The following is a 19672-nucleotide window of genomic DNA, read 5'->3' on the forward strand; positions in this document are numbered from 1 at the left end:
TACAGTCTCAGTAACATTTTCTGTAATATCCCCTTCTAACTGTATGCAGGTGCATGTTTTCAGCCACCCTCCACAGTCCCTTTAACAATCATTACAAGTCCCACTTATCTAAACTAGTGATTAAAAAACTTTAAGGGAAAGCTGTTTAATTAAAAGTAAAGTAGACATTTATTGGGTTTAGTGTGCCAATTTTGCTATGACCTAAGAACCATTCCCTAATTAAATTTTGTAATTCTTTCATATATTATGACTACAATATGGTAACACAGAAGAAACATAATAGCTTATTAAAAACTCCTATGTGTGTTTCGAAAGTATTAGGTTGACTAAGTTTTAAAATCTTAAACAAGGTTCTAAAGTTTTAAAACTTTCACAAAACCAGTATGACACCTGTGGAACTCATGGTCATGATCCATTTACATGCATTGATCAAAATCTCTCATAATTTCTTTGGTTTCAGCAGAATCAATGCAGATTGATGAAGTCATTCCATATGTAGTGTTTTCTACAGCTCAGAAGCACACGTTTTTGTCACATCCTTTCATCATTATCTGTATATGCATGCACGTGCAGAGAACCTGGTGCCAATCACCCTCACAGTAATGCAAACCAGAAATCCTGCCCCTGCTGCGTATGCATTTACACCAGAAATGGTGCAAAAACAAATTACTTAAGAGTATGTGCTCACTCGCTCGCTGGATAATACACATCCCTATGTTGGTGCATAATAGATATTCACATTAAAACGTGGCAAGCCTGGAGGTCAAAGCATCACCTCTGCGTTCCTTCAGAAACCAGGGATGCTCGTGTCCTCCCAGCAATGCCATGATGGATCCGACATTTGAAACGTGACCCCAAAGCGGGAGGGTGACTGCAGCGGCTTGGGAGGTGCAGGGCAAGCGACAGTGACGTAAGAACACACCTCTCTTGTTCGGTTTTTTATCGTTATTACTTTAACGCTGACATCTGACCTCTTTAGCTGCTTGTGTGTAGTGAAGTGTTCCTGGCTCACACCTGGTGTCGGTAATAAAGCACAGCATGCATAAATAATGAAGATATGTTTGTGAAACTTCACTAAGTGGCAACTGCCTGTGACAGAGATCCCGCTACCAGCACTCACTGCCGTAAAGGTCTGTTAATGGAGGCTGCTCAGCGGATGACAAAATGACCCAATTAAAGTTTATTCCAAATGACATCAGGGTCATAAAAGGAAACAAAAGAAGAGGAAATGGCTCTGGGGGGCTGAAAATATATTGTGATGTATATTATTACATCTGCACTTTTTGGTGTTGCAGGATGGCTTCATACCCACTTAAAACAATATCCACTAAAAGCCAAGTTTAATGAAAAGGGTGACTGTGGGCTGGACTAAAAAATGATGGCTTGTGCCACTCTGCTGGACATGCTTTCCAGGAAAAGATCTAGCAAGAAAGTCTTTTGCAATTGGGAAAGGAGAGACATTTCTCCTGTCAGATACTGGATCAGAGACTTTCCAGATAAGCAAAGGATTTCAAATTCAAGTAGTCAGTCCATTTGTAGGGAAAAGCTCTCACACACACAGTAAAGTACTTCTAGTGCAGGGTTTGTCGTATTCTGATTTATTCTGAAATTTCTAGATGAGGGCTGAAACTGTGGGCCCCTTGAGGACTAGACATATGGCCCAATTTACAGAAAAGTTATTTGCTCCTAAGTGCCCGTTCCATTGGAAAAGAGGAAATGTGTGTAAATGAAAGGAGACTGAGGTGCTCCAACGAGAAATCAGCAGGCAATAAAGTGTCAGTGATTTTGAGCCACCTGCAGTTAATTTTCCATTGGCTCCAGTCATCACCCTGCACAGGGAAGGAGGAAAAAATGTTTCAAGGGATTTCTTTTGCATTTGGACTCCACCAGCACCTGGTGATGTACCTAATGCACCAGTGGGGATGACAGAAGCAGTGTGATTCTTTTTTCAGGCAACCAGGAGCAGCAGGGAGAATTTGGGACCAGACCACAAGTACCAATTCTGCGTGTTCATCCATGTAAAATGGAAATGGATCGGCTCCTCTGTCTGAAAGACAGCAAGGCCAGCCTGGAAGTCCTAGAAACTCCTTACACAGTGCAAAACCAACATATTTAAGGGCATTTTTCATTTAGGGACGGTTTTAATCCTAGGAAGCCAAGGAAACGAAGGCCACAGAGAAGCACCACTTTGGGCACATCAGTTTCAGTTGACTGAATGAGATGCAAAGTCCTGCCGCTCAGAGAAAGGGGGACAGAAATTGGCTCCAATTAATTCAGCTTCACTATGACATTTCTCCCATGTTATAGGTGAACAGAGTGATGGGTTCCTGCAGTTCTGTTAGCGTGTTTTCATAATCTACCTCTGCCCCAGCTCAGCCACATCGCTCCTCTGCCCCACTCAGTTTGGATTTGGGAGGAATTTCCCTTTTTAGGAAAGTTCATTATCAGGAATTTATTTACTTTGCACTGCTACACACTTGCAGCAAGCATTCAATCAATTGCTCTTCTGCAGGCAAGGAGCAACGACCTGCTGCTGCTTGCACACATGCCTCACAGCCGTAAGAGCAGGTCGTGCAAGGCACAGCAGCCGGGGGGGGGGGGGCGGGGGGGGGGGAGGGGGCTGCTGCACTGGGGACCTGCCACTTTCGGGGGCCACCTCCTGCAACCACCCTCAGATGCTCAAATGTACAGTTTTGTTGGTTAACTTTTAACATGCAGCTTTAACCTTGTAATTTCAGTCTTCTCCAGAGAGAAAGGATGTTTAGGGAAGAGGGCTGGGCAAACATTTTGTTATGCTTTCTTGACATATTAACCCATCTTCCAACAATCCATGGCTCAAAAAACCCTGGCCCACAGGTTTTGTGTTCAATAGCCCTTGGTGCATTTTTTTCCTGTACTACCGGTGCCTAAGTTTTGAACCTCTGTAAAATTTTGGCACCAGCTTTATGCCAGCACTGAAAACAAAGCAAACTGAACACCAGGCATCCACAGACAACTAGTTTAATACAGAAACAGAATTTTCTCACAATGGTTGGATGTTTTTCCTTGCAAAGTGTGATGCTAATAGGAACACAGTAATCTTCAGCATGAAGATTTTGTTTTGGTAGAAATTATGATAAAACAAGAAGAGCCATTCTTGCTTTAATAAAAAGTCATCCTGCCCTTTCAACATGAAAATGGGCTTTGACCCTTGTTAGCCAAATGAGTCTGAGTGAGAAACTGAGCAGTAACATTTGGGTCAATTAGTCTCCACTATGCCGCTTCTCTTAGCTGAGGAAATTGTTTGCTTTCCACCCCAACTCCTTCTGGTGCTTCCTGGCGTGTATTACTTTATTGTGAAGGAAGATCCTTCTCACATTCCAGGAATGAGTGTCTGCCCTTGTAAAATCAACAAGATTAAGAAGTTTGCCTTAAGGCAGTGATTTCTGCTTAGCAAAATATACCGCAGCGCGGCACATCAACGCTTCCTGTCACCTACTAAAAAGAAGATGAAAATCCTGAATAATAATCTCTTCCAAATGAGTTTTCATTTACATTTGTGTAATATTTCCAGCGGATACGTTTTTTATTTTGCCTTTTGTTTGTCAGCAGAAAAAGAAAGGCTGTTCCTGCAGAAATCAATGTGTTGTAATCCCACCAGCCTCAATGTGATCTTGTGAGATCGCGCCTTGGGAAGGAGACGCCCGAGGGAGCGGGACAGGAGCAGTTCAGGAGTTCTGCTGCTGGCCCCCAGCTCCGGCTGCCGGAGCCATCCCACGGGCTGCAGCGTAACTGCCAGCAGCGGAGCATGTGAGCAAATCCTCTCCCAAAAATAGGTCCTCAGTAGGCGGTCGCCTTTCCTCCTCCATGCCGTGTCAGTGCTGAACCAGTGCGATTAGGCAGGGAGGACACTGATGGAGTACAGTAGCAGCAACCTTTCTGAAGAAAAGCAAAATAACAGCCCGAGTTGCCTGCCCTCTTCTCAGGAGTGCAGTGGTATTTATCCGGAGTGTGAGAGCTCTTAGCCTCAGCCTCCTGACAAAATTTCTATTATAGCTAATTATATTCTCCTTATCTCCAAACCTCCCGTGCTTCAGCTAGCTTGAGTGGAACTTTTCCAACCAAATGTTTTTTCAATGGAAAACTGCTGTTTGACTGAAAACAAAGCTCTTCTGCAAAAGTGTCAGCTCCAACAAAGTCTGAAAAACAATTACAACTCCTTCAGTAAGGTTAAAATACCCTGCATTAACCTTTTCAGAACAGTGATTCCATTTTTCATTTTGAAACTACTCCTTCAGATTGTGTAATATTTAAAATTGAGATTAAAGACTGGGGCTTAAAATGAAATTGTTTTGAAAATGTCACTTAAAGTGATTTGATTTTATTCTGCTTCAGAAGCAAAATAAACCTTGAAATCCTGAAATTTCCTGTGAAAAAGGAATTTTGTCTCCTTTGCAACTTCACTCCTTTGCTTTTGGTTCCATGCTATGGTGCATCATTACTGTCCTCATTAAGGAAATTGATGCATATTCTCCACATAGGACTTGTATTTCAGTCGTGGTGACTGTAGCTGTGTCCTATAAAGAACCAAATTTTTCCCTCTCCCCTTGCCATGAAGCTTTAGGCTGCCCTGCCCAAACTTGCCAGAGCTCTGGTCACTTGTTCTTACGAGTGCCCTGCTGTTAACTTGGTAAAAATTTCATCTATCACAGCCTGAACAGTGTGCCACTGAAAACCAGGCACATATTTCTGCTCTGCGTATAATTAAGGAAAAGAGAAAGAAATCAGCCCACAGAGGCTCTGATGAAAAAAAATAAACTTTGAAACTTTCACAGCCAGGTGTCCTTCGCAGAGAATGTCCCCTTCCTCCACCCAGCCTGCTAGAGGTGGCACCACAAACCAGGCAGAGCAGGGGAGGCTCCAGAACACAAGGATCTACAGGTTATTAACAATACCTGGAACTGCATGTGAAAGCCAATTCAGAGGGCACCAAGTTATTTAAACCGCTATTGTAACAGTGTCGTTAGATGATGCCAAGCATCCTTATCTGACTTGTGCTTCTGAGCGGTCCTTTAGGGCAAGGCAAAATGGGACAGGTCAGTGCCAAGAGAGCGGTCTTTTGGTGGCAATTCAGGCTGAACTTCAGGAGACACAACTTCTAATGTCGCCTGCCTTAGCACAAGGGCATGCTCTGTGTCCTCAGCACCTCTGGAAGCATGGGCCATGCATTGCACTCACCAGTGCTCATCGGGAAAAAAATGGTCTGAACATCTGGCCTCAGTCCCATCTCATAGAATAATGCTAAAGCATTTCATAGTGTTGCCACGAAGGTCAGTGTAGTAAGTGGTCAAATAATGTTTGCAAACACATACCATTCACAGCTTCTCTCACCAGCTCAGGATCCGTCCTTGAATGCTGGTTTAGAAGTACATATTCCACTTCAAACAAACCAGGTCAGTCTACATGGAATTGGTTCTTGCTTGAGTACTAGATGATGAGATTTAGGAGCATCACAGTGTCACTGGGATTATAACAATCCTTCAAAGAAAGTATCCATAAAGCTGTAGTACATAAACATAGGGGCTGGTGTAAGAGAACACCTGCAGAAGATGGCTGGAGAGCCCAAGTCCTAACTCAGACTTCACTACTGGCCTCGTCTGTTGAAGTCCATGCCAGTTAGAGCATTTTGGAACCCTTGCGCATCTGGCTAATGCACAAACGACACCAGGCAGGAATGTTGGGTCTCTGTTTGTCTCCCAGCATAAGCAAGCAGCTTTCTAGAAGCCTGGAATGGGTGAGAGCAATGGCATGTGAACACAAAGCAGGTAGCATCACAGCTCCTTGTAACAGGGCTACAAGAACTGAGGTCACCAGCTCCAGTAAAGAATGCTCTGACAGCACTAAGCCTTATCAGAAAACATTCATTTATCAAAGCATAACAATTTTAATGAAAATAAATCTGGTTTGATGCATCCTAATTAAACCACAGGTGTGGTTCTGATGGAGAGTTACCCTCCAGGAAAGATCGCCTGAGAAATCCAGGTGCCTTAGGCTCCCAAGGGCAGGGACAGGGTTTCTAGCGACACCACGCAGCCCTAGTCCCACACTGCCTGACCCCCAAGCAGGCAGGCCTGAAGTCCTTTCATGCCTTTGCTTTACTAGCCTTCTACTGGAAATGGAGGTCTTTGTTGCTGGCACCTTGCAAGGCAGTTCTGAGACTTGCTGCTTTTCCAGCTGGGTGGTTTGATGCTGCCAGCTGAAATCTGCCTTAAAGAAGCAGGAAACACGTAATGCCGAGCTAAGTTTACATACTTTTGTAGAAGGCAAAAGAATACAAACCCATCTACCCCTCAAGGCAGTCGTTTTTGCTAGTGACTGTAATGGATTTCTGAATTTTTTGTTTAAAAGAATCTGATTAAACCTTCTTTTGGTTCATGGTTATCTTCTAATGCACTTTTTTCAGGCGGTCCACCGGGAAGCTCTGGTATCAGTCTTCAGCCCAAACTCAAATAACACTCTAAGAAACTTTGTTAAATTGCTTCAGATAATATGCTCAGCAATGCACAGACCAAAATGAGGTTGGCTATGAAATTAATTCATATTAAATGGTTACCTTAACACCAAACAAAAAAGTAATTTTTCCCCTTCCTACCCTCCCTCAGACTCTCTCATGCACTACCAAAGTTTCACCTGGGCGAAAACCTGTTGGTGATATATGGGGGAAGGGGGCGGTGCTTTCATCCTGTTTGCGTTTCATGTGCAAATGTCTAATTACTAATCAAAAATGCACTTGGAGAGTAGGAAAGATTTCTTTATTCAGTCAGAATTGTAAAGTAGCAAATTTCCAGAGGAACTAAAAAATATGCAAGTCATGACAAAGTATTGATTGCATAATAATGGGATGTCAACAGTGCAGAATAATCATGTTTGCAGGTGGGAGCTTTACATACATTATACAGCAATGGTTTTACTGTTGAAATGGAAATATAAATCGAGCAGTATGTATTTCTTGAAAATAAAGCATTATTCACACACTCATACCCATCTTCTACATCATGATAAAGCATTATGATCCCTCTCCTGAACTGACTAATGAAAAAGGAAAAACTCAGTGTTTGGAATTAAATCTGATGTGGATGACATTTAAGGTCATGAAAGGCAATCTTAGTTGTACTGAAATCTTTTAGTCTTATTTGCAGATTATTCCATCAGTGGCTCCCTGGAGTTGCAAAAGGATTTTATTCTCATATCTTTATTATTTAATTGAATGTTGAAAGTGTAACATATTGTAAATTGCTCTTAATTTAAAAAAGTACTTTCTTGTCTCAACATCATAGCGTTTGCAGAGCTACAGGAGTACTGACTCAGAAATATACCTGGGCAAATTCAATAGTGGCATACAAAGTGGCTGGATATAATTAGGTAAGGAAATGACTATAGGGGGTGAAGTACATAATCATACTTAATTGTGATTCAACAGATGTTCAAAATGACTGTAACTTACACCAGTCTGATGTAACAGCCAAATCTGATTCTATGTTATATCAGGATGCAATTCTCGTTGAAATCAGCAGGTCCAAATAATTAGGAGTGCCAGACTACTGAATCCATTCCACAGGAGTACACTTGGCCCTGCACAAACATTGTGGTGAACTAGACAGGCATTGCTGTGGTTCTCCTTACCATGGTCATTGCTTTCCATGCAACCCACTGTTCCCCTTCCTTAGTGATGTTTAAAGTGTTGCTGTTCTTCATGCATAAAAATGCCTGGACTTCTTAATCCCCAAAACCTCTCTAAGATCTAAATTTTGCATTTGGCAACCGGATTCCAGGTGGCTTTCCCAACAGCCAGCCCAAGAACAGTCTCCTGGCTGGACAGAGCCACCACCAGTGCTGAAGGTCCGGTTTGTGCAGGAGCAGCTCAGAGCTCCTCGTCACCAGCCAGCCAGGCCAAGTTGGAGCTCCTGTCTTCACCTGGCCTGGACTGAAAGTTTCCTCAGCAAAGCTGGATCAGCAAAGTCAAAACTTTTTCTCACTGTTTCTTGGTTTTGCCTTCGTTCACCCGGAGGTGTGACCCATGGTTCCTGCATTAAGAAGAAGAATGTATCCCACCCTCGAATTAAGGAAAAGACAACAATATGAGTGCTTTTAGCTTGCATGCTCCATGCAAAACTGGAAAATCCCACCATGAAGAGAACCTGCTCCAGGTTTCTAATCCCTGCCCTACGCAAGCCAGCTAGTCTGTGTCTGAAGGCTTTTCATGTGGAAAGATGCTAAAGGGTATGGGACAAACTGTCAAACAGTGACAGCAGAACTTCTGTGAAGAGGCTGAGGATGGGCAGGCTCCGTACCTCAGTGATCAGCCACAGCAGACGTCTCCTGAGTGGTTATTTCAGCCATCTAACAGCAAGTGTTCCAGACCCTCGCTCCTGGTCTGGTCCCACCCAGACAGGAGAAGCCAGTGGAGAAACCACACTGTGTATGCCCATTAATGCCTCATTACCTGGAAGCCAGGCAAAGCTGCAGGAGCCTTTGACACTAGTAGTGGCACCTACAGGACTGCCCACAGGATCCCTGGGTCCTGGATGTGAGGCCACCTCTCCCTGAAATCGATGTCACTGCATCTGCAAAGGAGGCTAGAACATTGCTTTCTCATTACCTACTCCCATGTGTTTCTTGTAGGATAATCTGATTCATTTCTTCCCTGGCCACCGCAGAGCCGTCTCTGGTGGGTATTTCAACAGTGACAATTGCCAGCCACTTGTGCGCAGGTATTTATAGAGCCCCGGTCGCAGGCAGTTGTGCCTAATGACTGATATTAGCATGATGTGTCAAACACAAAATCCTTCTCTGAAAACAGTGGGGTCCAAACAACTCAGCTAATGAAACAAGCAATGAAGAACATGTATGTGGCACCACCTCGCCTGTCCTATTTTTGACGGTTAAAATAAATTATATGGATCTCCAGTACATGAAAATAACACAAGACTGCCGAACTTGCATGCATGTCAATACCTCACAGCAAGGCTTGCAAGAGGTTTTTTTCTTCCTCAGAAACAAACCCTTTGCATAAATCAGCAGTTTGGGGATAAGCTAAGAGGACTGCCCCTAGTGCTCAGCACAGGGCAGAATGGAGCCACCCAGCTCTCCCTTTCCTGACAGGAGTGCCTGGGACCACAGCATGGTACTGTCCACACCCAGGCAACGTCCACCTTGCAGCACAAACTCGTGTCCACCCTTGCAAGGCAGGAGGGTGTTAGCCCCATCCTGCACTAAGGGAAACAGGGAACTGACTGGGAAACACTCGACTCCGTGTTGCAGTCAATTGGTCAGCCTCCTGTTGCAGGCAGGATTTGGCACACAGGACGACAGCCTTACAGGACAGCACCATCCACGCAGCGGTGCCTCCTTCCCCTGTGCCACTTCCCTCTCCCTCTGCTCCTCTCCTCCCCAGTTACATAAAATGAAGGTTATTTCAAAGAAAGTAACTTGCACTGGGCAATACAGGGCTGGTCTATTACATGAAAATACCACTGATATGACTCTGTCGTGGAAGCAGGGACAGGGAAGCAGATGAGAGGAAGCACCAGAGATGTACAGGTGTAACCCACACTTGCTCAGAGAACAAGACATACAAACTGTCATGCTGGCACAGGACAGTCGTCAGGCTTATTTGTTACCGGTCTGTGGCACTGGCACGTGCCAGGTGCTTTAGAGGAATGTCAGAAACACTACTGAGGATGGCTGTAAAATTACCTGCCCACCATGGAAATGTTTGTCTAACCATAAGCAATCAGTGGTTGGTCTACAACCTCCCAATTCACCTCCCCCATGTTTGTGTATGTCTCTGTTCCTCTCCAGCCTAACTATAAACATAACATATTAAGTATTTGTAAATTTGTCAGAAACCTACCAAATGGATTGAATTCAATGAATTTAATACAGTGTCTCTGAAAGACAGGTTCTGCATTCGGAAATCGTGCTTGTGACACATGATACAGGTGCATTTATATCCTTTGAGAGCACACAAAAACATGCTTGAGCCAGAAATCTCCCACTGTGCGGAAAGGTGGCTGTTTCAGCCACAGACACTCCTCTGCACCTGACAGAGGAAAGCACAGCATAGCCAATGTCACGGAGAGATGTTGCAATGGACTGCACAGGTCCTTAAGATGATTGTTTTTGCAAAGAGGTGTGCATGGCTGGATGTTTCTTTGAAATCACCCTGTGTGCATCAGAGACAGAATAGAGGTGTGCAAGTACAGTTTTCAGATCTACATAGATATACCTGTACAGCTCCTATACAACTATTAAATATACTTATATGGCTGGATGATCTTAAAGGTCTTTTCCAACCTAAACAATTCTGATTCTACGTGCACAGGCGTACATACATGCACGTATAAAAGCTAGTGCATTCAGAAAACAGATTCCAAACTGGGAAACAAAACTCTTCCTTTATTCTCACAAAGGAGGGTGAGAACAGATTCTGCAGCATCATTCCTGTTAGCAGACAGAGGAAGGCAGGGTGATTGACTGATCAATTGATTTTGATCACAGTAATGGCAGAGATTTTGCTATAATGGCCAAAATCATGAGTTGGGAGCATTATTGCACTCTGTAAGTAAACGTTTGCAGCCCAAAGGTTGCAATTAATAAATTTTGTCTGAGTCCCTCCCTCTATCATCATTACCGCTGTTGTATACCTTTCAGTGGTGAAAAAAAACCCAGCAAGTCAGTGCTACCACTGCCATTTTGGTTTACCTGGATTGCAAGTGCTGCCAGGTGACATTAGCAAAGAAATCAAATGCACATACTTGAAAAGGTATGCTGTTGTACGGCCACATCATGAGCAACTCAAATGAAAAAGTGTGCCTCATATATATAAAATATGCACGGGAAAGTTATACAGCGATATGACTCACTGTCAGCTGCTGCAGGTCTTAGAAAGCAAAGCAAAGCGTCAGGGTAGAATTCCTTTTTTCTTTTTTCTTTTGTGTTCATTTTATTAATGGCATGCACAAGAGAGCAATGCTACCATTTCAGATACTAGCCTTTGTGCCACTTTATGCCTAGAAACTCTTCAAACTGATGTGTCATTCTGCATTCAAAAAAGAAAAGTTCTGAATAGGATCCACAGGTTTGATAAACCTGAATCCTCCAGAATCTTGTTCTACTACTTGAGAGTCTAAAGCTTTTTCAAGAATCCTACCTTGCATAACACTTGCTGTAAAATAAAGACTGTAATTTTTCATTTGCTAGCTTCTGTGAACTCAGTGCTAACATTTCCAAAACACTTCTTTTCTCCCCCCAGTCACACACTGGCCTCTTCGCTCTCTGTCCATGTAATCTTGCTTCCCATCATCTCTGTTTCACCTTTTTGCTTTTACCACTGTTCTCTTACTACTCAAGTGCCTCAGAGTCTCCTATCTATTTTCCCAAACTGCTCTTTTTCTTCCTTTTAATAGCACTGCTTCACCAAGTATTCATTATAGGCTGTGCTTTCTGTTCTTTCTCCTGTTTCTCTACACACCTCAGAATGATTCTATCCCAGGCTGGGCTACATAGACTAACACACGTTGGCTCACAGCAAAGCATATTCCAGTGTGTTGCATCCTTAATTTGTGAAAATTCACAAGTTATGGAAAAAGTAAAATGCCAAGAAAGTTTTCCACAGATCCCTCTGTCCAACAGCATCTTAAAAAGATTCGAAGCCGGCAGAAACCCCAGCCGCTGAGAGCCCTAGCACATACTCAGGGCTTTCTCCTGTTTCTGCAGCATGTGACATAATGGTTTACATTGAAAGGCCAACACACTTATCTCGAGATTTGACGATCTTCCTCAGTGTGGACTTCAGAATTTAAATGTTTCCATACTCCCTTATCTAACACTTTATTCTTTCTCACATTCCTGTTATTTATATGGCTGTGCAGTCAGAGCGGGTTAGCCAAAATCATTTATGGAAATGTATGCTGCTTAGTTTTCAAAAAGATTGTATTTCAGCTATCCTTATTTCAGATCCCAGCACACAGGCTATCATTTAAAACTTGCAAATACTCCAGAGAAACCGGGACAACACAGATAGCTCTGGTATTAAAGGTAGTATCTCTAGCACAGAGTGTGCAAATATTACATGCAAGTGGGAAAACACTTCCAGGATTTGCAAAATATATATGCATTTTCAAAAACCCTTGCATTTGAAAATATCAGCCGGGAAGCTAGAGTGACACAGAGAGAAGCTGTTTCCTAATCAGGTGCTGCCTGTACCCAAGCAGGGTAATCTAATTTGCAAGTAGGTGACCTATATGTCTGGACATACCTGATTATTTATTCAACTAATCAAATTATATTGTGTCATTTGACGATAGGATGTACACAGTGCTGACACGATGTTATTTTTTGTCACCAGATAAGGAGAATTGATTCTAATCTATATTACTTTTGTTAGTCATCAACTCTTACACCTAGACCTGCCAAGGGAAGTATGAATGCATTTTGTGAAGTTCAATAGCACACATATCATTAGGTCATAGTAAAGATATGCACGGTTGAACAAAAAAAAAAAACCACCAAAACTCAGCAACCATCATCACTCCATCAACCTTTTCTAAATCCCAGTAGCGTAAGGGTGAAGGCACCCTTCCGCCCCTCTCCCACCAGCCAGCCTGATGCACTTGCCTGTTCCCACTTTATTTCTTTTTCTTCTATCATTTGGTTTTAGGAAGAGACCACCACGTGCTGGAGTGCACCTGCTGAGAAACCTTGCCTCCCACTAGCCCCAAAAGCACTGAAATCTTGAGAACACCCTTGGCTCCCCAGCATGGGCTTGTGATGCTTGTTTCATAATTAATTTCAAGTCATGTGTCATAACCTGGTCAAAAGGCTTTTTTTCTTTTTTTTTTTTTTTGATGACTGATTTCATCCTCTAACACTATCTCCTGCAAAGGTCAGTGCACAATTCCTCTGCGCTATTTGCTGGGGTGGGGGCTCACCGGGGGGTGCGTGCCTGTGCCCTGGTGAGGAGCAGCGAGGAAGGCCCCAGTGGATCTCGATATTTGTCACATCCTCCCGCTCGGGAGGGGCGGGTGGGGGGGGTGTTTGGGTTTTTTTATGACCCAGTAGGTTATTTCAGGGAGGAGGAGAAGGAGCGGAGAGGGTGCTGAGGGCTTAGTGGGAAGGAGGAAAGCTTTTAAAATACGCAATTATGAGCTGCACATAGGGAGAGCGAGCCTGCCCAGTGGGAAAGGGGGGTGGGGGGGATGATGACTGATTGCTGCCGCTGTGGCCCGCGCGGGTGGGGGGCCGGAGGGGAGGGGGGCCGGAGGCGGGGGGGGGGCCGGCTCCTGACGGCAGCTCCCAGCGCTACAGCCGCGGGGTCCCCCAGCCACCACCTCTGAGACCCCTCCCGCGCCACCGCCGTGGGTGGGAGCTCCGCCAGCCCCCCCCCCCCCGCCGAGGATCGGGCCCGTGGGGAGCGGCGGCCTCGCTGGCCCGGGCTGCCGGAGGCGGGGGGCGGCAGGGCGGAACGTACCGAGCCGGGCCGAGGCGGCGGCCGAGGGGGCAGCGGGGGTGTCAGGGCTGGCAGCCCCCGGGGAGCAGCGGGCAGTGCGGGGGGCAGCGGGGGGCGGGCAGGGGCCCCGCACGCTGGCTGCCACGGGCACGGCGTGTCCTGGGCAGCGCCCACGGCTGGGCTGGGCTGGGCTCCCCGCCGCCCGGCCCGTTATCCCCGAAGGATGCCCGCAGCAGGAGCATCCTCCCCCTGCGGGTTCAGCCCTCCCTCGGGGCGCTGGATGGACTGAGCACAACTCAGCTGCCGCGCCCCCCCCCCGCCCCCCCTGCTCGCCCGAGGAGTGCAAACTTGCGCTGAAATGGCCCCCGGGCTCGGACGCGGCTCTACCCAACCCCCCCCCCCCCCCCCAACGCGACCGACGTACCGGCTGCGGGGAACGAGACCCTTCCCGGTCCTGATTGCTCCAAGGGGGAAGCACGTCCCACCTCCCACCTTCCCAATCTTCGTTCTCCCAGTCTACACACGCTTGTAATTACTGGTGATTGTGCTAATGCAACCCTGAGCAAAAGCACGCTGGTACTGTGAGAGGGAAGGCAAAGAAAATACCGTTAATTTAAGGCAATATACATGTGGACTATGCTCTTTCTTTTCTACACCATCCTATAGATACTGCATGTTAAGCATCAGCCCAAACATCAGCGGCTCGTTTCCTAGTCTCCTTTTTTCCCCGTGGGGCTTTTTTTAAATTATTCTTTTTCTTTTTCTTTTTTTTTTTCTTTTTTTCTTTTTCTTTTTCTTTTTTTAACGGATCACCAGGTGATCTGGAAATAAATGATGGATCGCTCCGTGGACCAGCGAAAGGAGAGACAGTGAGAAGACGACTTGTTAGCCGTGCCTCTGCCCAAGGGGGACGCTGCCTGACCCCCCCGCCGTGCCCGCTTCCCCCCCGGCTCTCTGCACCTTCGGACCGCCCCGCTCGCGGGGGGGGGGGGGGGGGGGGGGGGGGGGGGGGGGCACCGCGCTGGGCCTCCCCCGCGCTCCGTTCCCCTCCTTCAGAGAGCGGTGCTGCGCAGCCTGGTCATTAACTTGGGTGCTCGTCATCTGGTTTCTTTTGAAGGAGGCTGAAGGGTCTTTCCCTTAACCCCTTTATTTTTATTTATTTATTTTTTAATGCTTGCTCAGATGACATTCCCCGTTCCGCTCGCCCCCGCGGCAGGCACGCACACGCACCCCCGCACCCCCCCCCCCCCTTTTCTTTTCATCATCAGCAAATAAAGATTAGGTGGGCAGATTATAGAAAGCATTTTCAGTCCTGTGCTGATCTTTATTCCGGAGCCTTTGTGATGATATTGATGATGATGATGGTCAAGTGGACAGTTTGATTTTTGTGTTTGGAGCTAGTTATAAAGAATCAATATTATATCAAGGGGTAACTTTCGTGATAAAGGACTTTAACCACTGCGGCTATTCATCATAAGTCTGTAGCAAGCAGATAGGTCAAAAGAAATTATATTGCACTAAAGAGTGTGTCTTCTTATCTCTCCTATACCAGGGGAATAAGGGACAAGCCGATCGATACAGTAGCTGCTGTATACTTCTTGCAATTATCAATAGCTGATTTCGTCTTTTGAGGCCTGCATCTATTAATACAAACTAATAATAATCTCCTGAGCATATCTGTAGCCAAGGGGATGGAAGTTTTTACATCTGACGGCACTATTTATGTAGCTGGAGTTAGTGAGCAATGTTACATTGTCCGCGTGTGCCTTTGTGTGCCGGTGTGTGGTATGCATATATCTATACATACGCACACACATTTTAATATTCATCCCACTTGTCATTTTGGGAAGCACACAGATTTTTGCAAAGGGGCTAAAAGCCCTGTTTATAAGCACGCTGCGTTCCTACATGTGCTTCCCGGAGCATGTGCTGGCAGACGTGCGATACAAATGCAGTGATTTAATATATACAGCACCTATGCATTTATATGTGTGCGTGACACGTATGCATGAACTTAACTGTATGCTGCCTTGGTAATGTCCCCGCAACTCTATGTATTACAAATATTCCACGAAGTATCTAAAATTGCTGGTTAAATTGATGCATCATCTGTTAGGTTAAAGAATGGAAGCGGACGGTAATTGGAGTTTGCTAAGTGTGAACATAAGCTTTTGTGTATATGAATCGATGTTTATTTAGATCCGGGGGTGGCGTGATATTAAATAAAAGCAAAAGTAACTTAATTGTTTAAGGCAAAACGTTTAGGCATGGTTCTGTTGTAGACTGGTTCTATAAATCCCGTGGTGGGGCCAGTTGCTTTCCACAAAAAAATTGTAATAGGAAAGAAACATCTTTATAATTGACATTTGACATGCTGTTTGGGTTAGGCTGTGGTAGACCAAGCACAGATTTCCCTCTGATGGAAACATTTATCATCGTGATTGCTGCAGAGTGGCAGGTGGTGTTATCAATTACCTCTTCTTACCAATAATAATATTAGTATGGTAATATCTTTGCTCATGTGAGAACGAATTAGCGGTCAGTTGTTGCAGCTCTAAACAGAAAAAAATTGTGCTGGATTTAACCCCAGGGTCCTCAAACAGAAGTTGTGGTGCAGAAAGGGGGTGGGAAGATGCTCCTCCAGCTCGCCAGGAAGAGTAGGAGAGGGTAGAAAATAAAGCCCGAATCATTGCACGCCCCTTCGAATAAAGTTGCTGAGCAAAATTACAGCTATAAAGCTCGCCATGGACTGCACGGCACGCCAGACCCCCGTTTCCGCGCGTGGGGAACTTGCGTGGGTTTAAGAACCTTGTACGAGGCGTAAGTGTAGCAGACAGCACTTACTTACGCGCCCTGTGCAGAATCCATCTGGCAGATAAGCTGTCTGAAGGCTTTTATTACCCCTGAATAAGGACGAAAATTAAAGCAAACGCGTAAATAGGTGCCCCATTAATGTAAAAAATAAAGTACTAGTCGGAAAATAATATTATTGTGCAGGCAGAATAATAACGTTTCCCTCCCGACCATGAAGGCAACATCGCGAAAGAAGACGACGATTAACAAATTAGATTTAATTACGGAGAGAAAAACAAGTTTTGCTGCCCCCCGCCAGTGCAGCCTCGCGGCGGACCCACCCGCCAGGGCGAGGGGACGCGGGCGGTGGCGCGTTGCGCCGGGACACGCGTGGCTGCCGGCCCCGCCGCTCCGCGCACCGTGCGCGGTGCCGCGCACCCCGCTCGCCTGCGCGCACCCACACGTGCGGGCGCGCAGAGATTTACGCGGACAAGCAATCCCACCCCCCCGCAGCGGCCGTGTTTTTCGCAGCCCAACTTCAGCGAACGCATCTTTTTTTCTTTTCTTTTTTTTTTTTTTTCTCTCGCCCTCGAGTCAGGAAGATTAATTAAAAGGTCCGTGGAAAACTTTGCGGTGTAACGGGGAGCCGGGGAGGGGAGGGGGGGGGCGAAGGGGGTGCACGGGCCAGAGGAGACGCGTATCGCTTCATAACTTTCCACTCTCCCTCCGAGCCCTCCGCTCGGGCAGGGTTTTCCGCGCTGCTCGGGTAGAAACTTTCCCCCGGCGATTTGCGCCGGTGCCCGCGGTGTGTCCCGGCGGGGCCCGGCGGGACGGGGGACAGCGGCCCGGGCCGGGGGGAGGGCAGCGGCCGCCCGGCCACCGGCTCCGCCAACCCCCGGGCTTCCCGGCGGGTCCCTTCGCCCCGAGAAAAAGTGGGAAAGCGAGCGGCGTAAGGGAAAAGAAAACCGTAAAATGTATCACTTGAAACCCTAGAATATGTTAATGTCAAGAGATACAAATCTGCTAATTATGCCTTCCTTGCCTGTTGTGTTCTCCATTCTTCATTAAACATTAAAGACGGGATTATTTAATTTTCCACTTAAAGATTCTCTCACGTTCCGCAAAATCATACTAATTTTCAATCATTTCCTTTTTACAAATGACAAAGTTTTGTTTTTATAATGCTGTCAATGAGTTGTCTTTCTTTTTAAATTATTTTAATTTTTTCTTTCTTTCCTCCCCCCACACCGCGCTCTAAGAAAGGCACTTCTAAAACGCCCTTCGAGAAATAGTCCGCTGCTGGGGGAGCTACCAGGCACCGAGCAACAGAAAACGCCAAAGTTTAGGGGAGAGGAAAAAAAAAATGTTGCCCGAGCAACAGCACTAAATCCTTTCAGAAGATGACTGGATGAAAACTGACACATCCCTGGTACTGCTGCAATTGGGGAAAAAGCGCCTGGGCGAGGTTAAAGTGCGTCCTCTCTCCCCCCAGGCAAACGCTCCGGGCGGGGGCGGCGGACCCCTGCCCCCGCGGCGGGTCGAGGAGCGGCGCCGCAGCACGGAGCCCCTGCCCACGCGTGACCGCGGCGCCGGGGGCACACGGACGCTCTCACCTGCACTTGCCCACCCTATAGCGCAGCATATACACAGCCGGCAGCGCCCTGCCCGGCTGCGCCTCGTGCAATAAATCCCTACTTCTGACGGGAACCCCCCGCACACACACACACAACACCCACACTCAATTAATGGGGCTCGTCCCCTCCCACTTCATATTAGAAAATTACACCAGATTTCAACCATCACGGCCGTCGCCTGGTAATTTACACGAAGCGCTTTCAGCGCGACCAAACTTTCAGCGAGGATGGAGCACGGCGAGGAGATGGGTTACGATTTACAGAGCAGCCAGGTTGTTTAAGCAGGCGCGCAGCCAGGCCCCGGTGCACCCGGCACCGAGGGACGGGCAGCGCCCCCGGCCCCGCCGCTCCGACCCGCGGGCCGCGCCGCTCCCTGCGGGGTCGTGCCCGTCTCCAACGAATACCTGCGCGACAGAAACCACTGGCGGGATCCGTGTCACCAAACTGTCCGGAGTGGCCTAAACTGTCGCCTCCGACTATATTTGGTTTGCCCTGCCGGCACAGAAACGAGGACGGGGCCGCCGGCCCGAGCCGCCCACCCCCGCGCAGCGGGCAGAGAGCGGGCGGCGGGGAAAGCTGCGCCGCAGCGCTCCGCAGCCGCCGGGGTCGGTGTGTTTAAGGACTAGGGCTGGATTACGGGGGCCGGGGGTATTAGGAGGAAATCCCTTTCACTGATCCGCGGCCCCATACGCGGAGCTGCCCGCCGCCCTCCCGCCCCCGCGCTGCGGCCGGCAAGGTGGGCTGCGCCTGTGCGCCCCGCCGAGGGCCGGCGCCGGGGCCGCTCCGCCGAGCGCGGCACGGGGTGGGGTGAGCGGCGCGCGGGGGGCCGGGCTGCACCTCGGAGTTCAGGAAAAAGCAGAAAAAAGTGGGGAAAAAATAAAAATAAAGAAATTTAACAATTAACAATTAAAAATTAAATAATTAAAAAATATTAATAAGAAACAAGTAATACATTTTTAAAAAAATTAAAAATAAAAAATTTTAAAATAAACAATAAAAACCGCCAGCAGGGAGGGTGGCAGGGGCCGCTGGCGGAGTCCCCCGCCTCCACAGCACACCGGCCGCCCCGGCGCGCCTGGGCGGTGCGCGCAGCGCGGGCCCTTGCGCGGTGCAGCGCGGCGCGGCGGCGATCGGCGACGGCGGGTACATCCTAGCGGCGGCTGCCCGCCATGGGAGCGCGGCGGGGGCGGCGGGGCCGGCGGCGCGGAGCGGAGCGGCAACTTGCGGCGGAGGCCGGAGCGCCCGGGCTGCTGCGCGGCTGCGGAACCGCCCGCCTCCCCGGGGGCCGGACGGGGCGGGAGGGGACGCGGGGCGGCGGGACGGGGCGGGGAGGCTCAGCCCGGCTCCCCGGCAACTTGTAATGCGATCGAGAGGGGAAAGCGCGGCGGGGGGGAGGCTCTCCCTCCCCCCCTCCCCACCCGCCCCCCCTCTTACTTTTACAAAAAACGGGGGGGCCTGGCAGAAAAGCGGCTGTTGGGAAAGGGCGTGCGGAGAGGGAGGCTCGGCGGCGGCGGGGAGCGGAGCGGGCTGCGGGCTGGGGGCAGCCCCGGCGGCAGCCCCGGCGGCGCGGCGGGAGGCGGAGGAGGAGGAGGAGAGTAGGAGGAGCCGCCGTCTGACCCGCACCGCTCCCAAACTTGAAAGTTTATCTGCCCGAAAGAGAGAGCGGCCGCGGGGCGCGCACCGCTCCTCCGCACGGAGCGCAGCACCGAGCGGCGCAGCCGCCGCGCAGGGAGCGGCCGCCGGCGCGCTGCGAGCG

Source organism: Falco peregrinus, chromosome 3 (assembly GCF_023634155.1).
Source record: "Falco peregrinus isolate bFalPer1 chromosome 3, bFalPer1.pri, whole genome shotgun sequence".
Classification (NCBI taxonomy): domain Eukaryota; kingdom Metazoa; phylum Chordata; class Aves; order Falconiformes; family Falconidae; genus Falco; species Falco peregrinus.